Source organism: Callithrix jacchus, chromosome 10, assembly GCF_049354715.1.
Source record: "Callithrix jacchus isolate 240 chromosome 10, calJac240_pri, whole genome shotgun sequence".
In the NCBI taxonomy this organism is placed as follows: domain Eukaryota; kingdom Metazoa; phylum Chordata; class Mammalia; order Primates; family Cebidae; genus Callithrix; species Callithrix jacchus.
Genome location: NC_133511.1, coordinates 34,587,216 through 34,595,928, shown reverse-complemented (window position 1 = coordinate 34,595,928; position 8,713 = coordinate 34,587,216).

The window sequence follows — 8,713 nt, the reverse complement described above, 5'->3', positions numbered from 1 at the left end:
TCTAGGCTAGCTGGGAGCCCATTAAACTTGGAAACGGAAGACCCAAGTTCTATCCCAGGCTCTGATGCCTGCCAGTCATATGAGCTTGCAAAACTAACTTAGCTCCACTGGGTCTCAGTTACTCATCCATAAAATGGGAGCAGCAATAGCATGTACTTCATAGGGTTGTTATGAGGGATTGAATGAGATCATCTATGTAATTAGTAAAGTGATGGCACCAAATAAGGACTCAAGGAAAGATAGCCATTGTCATTGCTACCTGTCACATGTTCATGATCACATTCACTCAGCCCATGTCAGGGCTATTGGGAGTTCCAGTCCCTGCCCTGAAAACTCAGATGAGAGAAACTGCCATTATTATTCTTGAGCCAGTCTCTCCCACTCCCTGAGGTCTCAAAGGCCCATCTTCTCAAACGCCCCCATCTGTCTGTTCTCTCTGCCTTCTGTTCCTATATTTGCTGTGACTCCTACTCCTTGGTTCTAATCCTGAATCCAGAAGCTGCCAATGCCTGCTGAAGGCCCCTAGCACTGCCTAGAGCAATGTTTTCTTGCTGCAGGAATGAGGACTTGGAAGGGTGGAACACTGTGACAAAGTGATCCATAAACCAGCTGTGCCCAGATGACTGCTAGGTCTGCATATAATCGAGCAATCAGTATGACCATGTGGCCCATTCAGGGAGGCCCAGGCCACATGGAGGCCATGGGAACAAATGGGATCACAAACTCAGCTCACAACGCCCCCAGTCAAAGCAAAGGAGCAAGGACTCACCAGCCTGGGGACAGAAGGAAATTTGGCTGAGTCTCAAAATTAATAGGGCCCTTGTCCAGCCTGCGGTGTGGAGAAAGATACTGTTGTCAGAGGCCAATTCTGCTGGGGACTAAGTCAGTGTGGGATTGATTTTTAAAGCCTGAGTGCTGATAGATGGTGTGATGAAATGAGAGATATAAATTGTCACTCTTTGCAATCACAGATGCTGTCTCTGCGGCTGTCAGGGACTAAGAGGGCAGGCTGTCATGGGGAGACCCAACCCTGGCAGGCTTCCGTTTGTCTGGCCAGCATTCTAGAAGACATTTCTTCTGTGCTAACCCCTCAGAGGAGTGACCGCCAACAGCTTTATGGGGCAGTGTGATGGCCAGCAGTGATAGCTCAGGGGGTGCTCTAAGCCCTCCTCCAGAACCTACGGGCCTTGTGGCCTTGCACAAGTTACTGGACCACTGTGCCATAAATCTCATCGTCAGCGTAATGATGGCAGTGGTAATACTACCTTATCAGGTCATTGGTTCACAGAGCAAGCATATGGATGTTGATGGGAGCAAAACATCCCAATTAACAAGCCAACCCCAATAAGGCAACTCATTTTTCCACAAAACACACTGCCATAGAGAGGAAAATTCCAGGGATTTTTAATTGAATGACTCAACAATGCCATGATAACCTAGGTTCCTTTCATCTTCTCCCTCTGCCACCCTTCTGCTGTTCTGTGCTCGTGCTGGGTTCCCCATGGTCGCAGTAAGGCTGCCTCTGTTCTGGCCTCACATCAGGGTGAGACACATGGAGAGAAGGAAGACAGGCAACATCTTGCTTTTGCCTCTTTTTTAAAACCTCTCTCGGAAGCCTCTCACCTCATCTCCACTTTTATCGCATTGGTTAAGATCGCGTCCCATGCTGTTACCCTTATGTAAGGCAATGGCTTACTAGAAACACGTGACCATGATTGGCTAGTCCTGTGGGTAAGGCCAGCTTTTCTTAAAACACACAGCAGTGGCCAGGTGTGGTGGCTCACACTGGTAATCCCAGAGCTTTGGGAGGCCGAGGGAGGCAAATCACAAGGTCAAGAGTTCAAGACCAGCCTGGCCAACATGGTGAAACCCTGTCTCTACTAAAAATACAAAAAATTAGCTGGGCATGGTGGTGGGCACCTGTAATCTCAGCTACTTGGAAGGCTGAAGCAGGAGGATCACTTGAACTCACTTGAACTTTTTTTTTTTTACTTCTTTCATGTTTGTACTGAGGGTGGTTTCAAAAGCTGGAAGCTTATCAATTTCTAGGTATAGAAATATCTCCTTCACAATGTATATGTGGGAGTGTGTGTATGCTACGAAAATATGTACACACATATATTCACATATAAATATATACACATCTACATATATATTTATAGTATACTAATTAAAAGGTAAATTCTTAATGATCCATGAAAAGAGAATGGCAGGCCAGGTATAGTGGCTCACACCTGTAATCCCAGCAAAGCAGGAGGTTGAGGGGGGAGGATCACTTGAGCCCAGGAGTTTGAAACTGGCCAGGGAAACATGGTGAGACCCACTTTCTACCTCTCGGGAGACAGAGGTTGCAGTGAGCTTATATTGCACCACTGCACTCCAGCCGGGGCCATCGTCCATCTAAAAAAAAAAAAAACACATGGCAGTGTATCCCTGATCCAACAGGAAGAAAAGCCAGCCAACAGGCATGGGAGGTATAGTCAACTACAGCAGGTGAAGCATCAAGGACACTGCCAAACGTTTGATGGGCGAACATTCAATGGTGTCTCTACAGTGTGACGTGTCTTAACTGTAACTCCGTATGATGAACTGCAGGCTTCCAGCAGACGTGATGATGTGGTTCACGCCTCCCAGCTCACTCTCCCAGCAAATACACCTGCCTTATGAAAACACAACACTGCTCTACAACTAAGCACATTATTAAAGACTACTATTCAGGATTCATGTGATTTATTTCCAAAACTAAAGAAAGCTGCATTTATGTGAGACACACAGGTTACAGAAGTATTTAACAGAACATCAAAATGTAAGCACATTTAGACAGAAATCATACCAATTTTCAATTTCACCCTTTGCAGTGGATTAATGGAATTTCTGCTTCCAAGGCCGCAAAGAGCCCTCCTTTCTAACTCATCATGCGTCTTCATTGGCTCCCACGTCCTCTGGCTTCTCCTGCTGCAGTGTCCCTCCTCACTCAGTTGCTTTCATCAGTGCCCTCGAGCTGGTTTCCACTGGCTGAAAAGCAGCCTGGCCAGCAAGTACAGGACAGCTTCCTCCCAGGGAAGGGTTTTCTTCTCCCGGCTTCATTCTGCAAGCCTCCTCAAATCTTTTTGAATAGGGGTAAGTGCCCATAACTGAAAAATATAGATTCTGTCCCCTGACTTCATTCAACTCTCTGAGAAGTCAAGGTAGCTTTCCCCATTTAAAAAATTGCTTTTATGCAGATACACAGGCAGAAGGAAAAAGGGCAGAGCCTGTGGTTGCAGAGTCTCTGTGGCTGTCCCCTCGGGGCTACAGTAGGCAGGGATGGCAACGTGGTGGTCAAGGCCAGGCTCTGACACTGAGGCAGGATCCTCCAGAGGTAAGGCCAGCACCCTCCCCAGTCTCAGGCTCAGGCCTCAAAGACAGGCATTGGGGAGCCTGCAGCAACCTGCAGCGGATGGGAAAGACCCATCTTCACAGCACGGTGCCTCCTCACACCTGCACACAGAGGCACACGGATGAAAGAGGTGGTCAATGATAGTGCCTCCTGTCCCACAGCCTCCTCAGCAGCTACACGGGTCCCTGTGCAACCCACCCCCACCCCCCTGCCACCACCCCTCAGCCAGGGTCTGAGAAGCCACTTCCAAAACCAGGCTTGTTAAGCCAGGAGGTTAGATTTTATAAACCTGCTTAATATAGTTTTTAACTGCATGCCGGCTTAAATTACATCAATCGGTTTTCATAATGGATGTATCCATTCTCTTTCACAGAGGAGAAAATAGCCCAGGACCCCAAGGCGGCACAAAGGGAGAGGAGGGAACTTGTACTCGGCCAGAGATTGAAAACACCCTAAAATCCTAAAATCCGAGTTTCAGGGGGCATTTAGTCCAGACCACCACTGCCTTCAGCCTGCACTGTTCTTACCATTTTTAGCAGACCAACCATCCTTCTATCAGGGACCCCTTCTCCCCCCCCAAAAAATGCACCAGTGGGAAGCAATTCTTCACATTTGGAGTTTTCTTAAAGAGTGGAAACTAAATCTATCAACAAGAAACGTTTTCATGACTGTATTTCTGCAGGAAGGTGGCACTAATTATTATTTGATACTGAAGACTTAAAAGCTGAGTTAACCTCCTGTGTGAAAGCCTCAGCATTAAATAACAAAAGGAAACCATTCCGATAGCCATCACTGCTCTAATAGGCCCTTGTCTTATCAGAAAAATACCTTTCTAAAAACCCTATCTCCCCCACCATTGTCTCCCTCTGTTTCTAGGTCAGAGGGGAATAAGGAGATCACTGTAGGGAAGGGAGACTCCGGCACAGAAATAACTGAATGTGTTTTGCTGGTAGGAGCAAGATCTACCTCCAGACACAGCCCTTCTCGTACACTAGACTAAGGGCCAGAGGCGGCAGCTTCATGGGCAGAGATGGTCCCCCCATTTGAAGGTGTTAAGAAATAAGAAGACGGGTCCATCTCAAACAGGTGGGCAATTCAATGATGAGGCTTCAAATAAAGATGATGCTGACATGGCAACTTAGGCAACACAGGCTTGTGAAACAGGTGAGCTCCAAGGAGGCCCCCTGCAGAGCGGAAGAAGAAATCTGGCCCATGCCTGAAATGGGCAAGAGACCGGTCCCTGCCTTTGGGCTGTAAGTGGGGTGCTCTGGCACAGGACCTCTGATAGCTCCCCGATGACAGATGATCCAGCAGCAGGCCAGTCACACCCCTATCTCTACTTCAGTCTTGGGGCTGTGGGCCATGAGGGGTTACCCTGAGACAGAAGTAACCAGACAGCTAGGGAGGCAGCCCCTCACTGCTTCTAATGGCTGCAGCCATGTATTTTTTTACTTTTTATTTTTATTTTTGAATGAAGAAATAATCTGTAAATTCTACAAGTACATGAAGCATGGCTCAGACACATGTAGTGAGGGTGGCTCCATCTGACTGCGGTGGTCCCGGGGGCCTCTCTGAGGAGGTGGCATTGAGCTGAGGTTCAGTGATGTGAAAGGCTGAGCTCATGGAATAATGTTCCAGGTGGAGGAAGCAGTAAATGTCAAAGGTCCCAAGATGGGGCTGAGCTTGGGGTGTTAGTTCTGCATGGCTGGGGACGTCCTCAGGAAACTTACAATCATGGTGGAAAACACTGCTTCACAGGGTGGCAGGAGTGAGAGTGAATCTTTTTTTTTTTTTATTGGTACTAAAGCCTTTACTGTAATAAACCAAATATATTTACAATTTATACAAATGTTTAACCTTCAACAAAAATACAAAAAGACATTTCACAAGATGCAAAACCAGAAAACAAGTTCATTGGAGACACCACTGCTCTACAAAGGATGGAAAGTGAGGTGAACTGCAAGGAACAGAAAGGTAATCTCACACTTGGTCAAGGCGTGATCCCCAGATCACCCAGAAAAAAGAATGGGCTGTCACGTGAGTTGGCAGATTCCATTCCTCAATCCTACAACCCATGGCCCCTCTGTCCGCTTGGCCTTTGTTCTCCATTTGGTCTATGCAGACAGGTGACTTTCTGCGGATGGACTTGTCACCTCCTCTTTGTAGACTCAAAGTAGTTTTGTTTAGTAGTTTTTTTGTTTTTTTTTTTGCAAACAGAATTCTCTTTACTACGTTACAGAAGATGATGCGAAGTCGATTTTGTAAGCTTCCGTATTACATATTCAAAGAATACATCACCACAATGCTGGATTCAGTTATATTTCTCACCTTAAGTACTATGCTTGCATTGTCACACATCACACAGGAGATAAAGCCATGTGATATGTGATTATGCCATGTATTATCCAGGTGACAGCAGCTCCTGAGGTATGGAGGGCAGCCTCCCTCTTCCCACATGTAGAGGGGTACAGAGTTGTCGGATGTGGTGAGGACATAGAGAGGATCCACCCAGAAGTTGTTGAGGGCTGTCTGGTGGTCCTGAAATCGTTGCTGCAGGAAGCCAGTGATGCTGAAGAGGAGCAAATATGGCCCACTGCAGCTCTTTAACTCTGGGCCTAGGGTCATGCCACGGGGCATCTCCTTCCGAGAAGGGAGGTCATGACCCTGTGAGGAGCTTGCTTAGTCAGTGTGAGGTGCCCTTCCCTTTCTTGCCTTTCCATTCCTTTCCTTCTTCATCTATACTCAGCACTCTCCTTCCAGACTAAATTCCAAGTCCTGGGCTTGGCGCGGCACCATGGAAACACCTGGGCCTCCACAGTGGCTGGTCTTCAGAATCTCCTTCGAGTTTGTTTTTTCCCCTTTCTTCCTCCCGTCTCTTCATCTCCAGCTTCCTCTCCCCCCGCCTCCTCTCTGTCCTGTCCCCTTGCCGCTCCCTTCCCCTTCTCTTTGCAAAGATTGCAAACTCCTTTTTGCTCCTGCCACCTCTTCTGCTTGAAATTTCACCCATATGTTACCAAATTGTATCCGGTCATAATTGAAGCCCATTTCAAACCCCAGCCCACCAGATCCTTACAGCTCTTTCCTTCTCTGTCTTCTGAACCCATGCACTAGCGATTGCCTTTTTCGATAGCAGAGTCCTAGAAATTCCAGTGTTTGTGCCTGACCTCCCTGAGTGTAAGCTCCTTAGGGACAAGGTCAATGTTCGCTACTCCCCTCCTTGGCACAGGACGCACTGCGGAGCACAGTGTGAGAGCCAGCCCTGGGGGAATGGAATGTTCCCTGATGGGCTTCAGCAGCTTCTCTGCTGGACAGTTCCCTGCCCCGTTGCCAATTCTGTCTCTGGCATAATTCCTTAGAACTGCACATCTCCACTCTGAGAGGAGAGACGTGTAATAAAAAACACAGGCATCAAAGTCTCCCCAGGTCCCTGGAGTCACAGTGGGTCAATTTAACTTATTTTTCTACAAGTCTTTCAACTTTTTCACTGAGCTGGTTCTTCTTTAACTACCTATCATCTCTCTCTACCAAAGAAGATCAAAGATCAAATATGATCAAATAATGACAAGAAGAAGCTCCCTTTTCCTTAATGGTTTCCAGGGACCATAATTTCAGAATGAGCAAAACCTTCAGAAACCCTTTAATCCTAAAACCACGATGTATACATGAGAAAACGGAGGCCAAAAAGGCAAAGTGACTGACCAGAGATCCCACCCCAATGGGCCAGAGGTGGTGCTGAGGCCTGCACAGCGCACCCCCACCTCCTGCAGTGGGATGTCTTGCCCCCCAGGGGCCATCCCACCTGGCCTCACCTTGGGCCACCTTCCCTCTCACTCACAGCCACCTGATAAGCACAAGATCTTTTCTCCCACTAAGCATGTGACTGGCAGCAAGCAGCTCAGAGTGACTCCTCAGTAAGCCTGGGTCTGACAAGGACTAATGTATCTCCAAAGGGCAGAGCAGAGCGCTGCAAGCCCAGCCCCAGCATCTGTCCTACAGGGGAGATGTCCCTGAGCAGGAGTCTCCTTGGGATCCATTTAATCACAGCACAGAGTTAATGGCGGTAAGGCAGCCACCGCTCCTTCTCCAATGAATGGAGATGGGGGTGGGTGGTTAAAATTTCCTGAGCACTGAGGGTCCTGGGAGGCCTCAAGCTCATGGGGAAGAAGGTCTCTTTGGCAAGAAGTCCTTTGTAGTCATGGGAATGCATTAAGCTGCTTCCACAGGCCGCAGGGGGGACGTGGACCATGCTTACTTCAGCAAGATGCCACCAGCAAGTGGAGGCCCCACAGCCTCTCCTCACCTGCCTGGAGTCACCATTCAGATCATTCCTTTATGACACCACATTCTAGCTCCCGTACTGACCCTGGAGAGGCTCTGCACAGAACCCATCTGGGGGCAGTGGGACATGCCTCCTCATCAGCAGGAGAAACACTCACAGGGGTGTCCAGAGAGAAGCCCATATGGCTCCCAAGCTGAGTCCACGGGGAAGGTGAGCTGCCCCCTCCCAGCCACAGACTACCATGCCCCTGCCTCCTCAGGGGAGCATCTTTGTGTACCCCGCTCCACAGTGCAAAAACCCCACCAGCCGTCACTTGCTTGGGTGGAGAAAGGTACAAGCCAAGCTTCACACAGGACAAGAGGGTGTTTCCCTGACTTTCCCAGGGAAGCCACCTGCAGTTTTGTAGGGGCTAAGAGCAGGGGAAGGGGTAATAGTGGTGGCCTGAACTCCTGGGCAATCCTGTAAACAGCATTTTCTTAACAGGAGCCAGCAAGTGGCAAAGATGGGAGTGAAGTGGGGAAGCTTGCATCATGCCCTGGGGACACCTGAGGTCATTCATGATTCAAAGTGGGACTCCTTTGAGATCCTAGGAATGTGTCCTCAGCAAAGGGTCAGGGAGGCGGGGAAGGGAACAGAGCAGAAAGCACACTGAACCTAGAGGTGGGTGACTGGCTCAAATCCAGTCCCTCCACTAATTGACAGTGAGATCTGGGACAAGTTGCTTGACCTCTCTGAGCCTCAGTTGCCACATCTGTAAAACAGGAGCAAAGCACATGGAGTTTGTCATGAGCATCAAGATGAAATAGCTTATTTCAAACCTGTGCCTGGCTCCAAGCAAGTGCTCGACACGCATGAGTCCTCCCTCCTCTCCTGAGAAGGCTCCTCCATGGTGGTTTTCTGGCCGGCTCCAGGCTTCTGCAGCTCCCTGCCAACTGGCCCCCAAGGAGCACTTTCCAAGCCACTTCCCTGACCCAAGACAACAGAGCCAAGCTGAGGGTAAGCTGTGGGCACTGCAGTCACCTCTTGTTCAAAGTCCAAATGCCCAGAGCTCCCTT